The sequence below is a fragment of the Chiloscyllium plagiosum genome, unplaced genomic scaffold (assembly GCF_004010195.1).
Source record: "Chiloscyllium plagiosum isolate BGI_BamShark_2017 unplaced genomic scaffold, ASM401019v2 scaf_60005, whole genome shotgun sequence".
Lineage (NCBI taxonomy): Eukaryota > Metazoa > Chordata > Chondrichthyes > Orectolobiformes > Hemiscylliidae > Chiloscyllium > Chiloscyllium plagiosum.
In genome coordinates, this window is record NW_025159409.1 from 1 (window position 1) to 1514 (window position 1514).

Below are 1514 nucleotides of genomic sequence, written 5' to 3' on the forward strand. Positions count from 1 at the left end.
CAACTGATCCAGCCGCGATTGCATGCACTTGACTCATGTCTCTCTAAACCGTTCCTATTCAAATAGACGTCCAGATTCCTTAAAAGTATTGGAATTATACCATTCATCACCAGCTCGTCTGGCAACTTATTTCAGAAACGCACCACCCTCTGCGTGCAGCCGTTACCCCTCACTGCCTTTCGAATTCTCACCCTCCCACACCAGATTTATACCCTCTGGTTCTGCGCTGCCCCACCTGAGCGAAAGGAACTTGTCTAGTTACCCGATTGGAATCATACCATCCATCACCAGCTCGTCTGGCAACTTATTCCAGAAACGCACCACCCTCTGGGTGAAGCCGTTGCCGCTCACTGCCTTTCGAATTCTCACCCTCCCACACCAGATTTAGACCCTCTAGTTCTGCACTGCAACACCTGAGCGAAAGGAACTTGTCTATTTACCCGATTCATGCCCCTCATGATTGAAAAACCTCCGTAAGATCAGCTCCCAGCCTCTGACGCGCCAGGCAAAATAGTGAGAGAGTGTTCAGCCTGTAAACGTTTGCACCTTTTCCATTTTCAAATGTAGGATGTAGCATGCTGTCTGAAGCAATCATCTTATCAGCTGACCTGTCGCTGACAAACGCTGCAGGAAGGCGTGATAACTTGCTAAATATGCTGACAAACGAAGATTTGCTTAAGCAACATGAATCATTGAGCAAAACGTGCAATTGAGTTCTGATCTGTTGCTGAAACCAAAGCAACTGCGTCGTTCGAGAGCAGAAAGAATCCCACTGTTAGATTACAATTCAAATGCATTTGGCATAAGGTTCGTAGCAGTTTATCAGCAGCACATAACCCTGACTCCAAAGGTCTGTGAGTATCCAGAAGAACAGTGAGTGATCGGTGAAGGTACGTTTCTCCAGACGATATTTGTCAACATGACAAGCTGCAGCTGAGCTGGTGGCATTGCGATTGAAATTGCATGCGTCCAGACATTGTGCTTAATTTTGGATATCAGAGCAAATGGTTAACTCGAGTATGGGCGTTCGGAAAAGTAAATGCTTTTTTGTTGAAAAGCTTTGCAACGAAAGGAAATACTTCAGAATATCGTGCGATCGAGATGAAGCAGAAAATTAACAGCCTTCGTGGTTGTGAGCACCGGCAATATAGGCATTTCCTTTTCCCACGTTTCCTGTGTTGGTCGGTTAGGTCAGCTGGTTAGAGCGTGGTGCTAATAACGCCAAGGTCGTGGGTTTAATCCCCGCACTGACCATGTGACGCGCTAATGTGTTTTAGCGGGGCTATGTCCGGGATTACCGTTGCTTTTACTAGCGAAAGGAACTTGTCTAGTTACCCGATTGGAATTATACCATCCATCACTAGCTCGTCAGCCAACTTATTCCAACCGAAGTTCAAAACAACAATCCTGTGATAATAACACTTAACAGAGGAACATGCTTGTGTTATCTCATCTTGCCATAGTGGCCTTTCAGCCTTAACCTTACTCTGCTAATTGGTGTAAGAATGTTCCAC

At 45.8% G+C, this 1514-nt stretch overlaps 1 non-coding gene across 1 annotated transcript; it reads left to right on the plus strand.

The window, feature by feature from the left end:
• The first annotated feature begins 1180 nt into the window (after positions 1 to 1180).
• On the plus strand, positions 1181 to 1254 carry trnai-aau. Its single transcript has one exon. It is a non-coding gene; the product is annotated as a tRNA-Ile (tRNA).
• Positions 1255 to 1514: the final 260 nt, after the last annotated feature.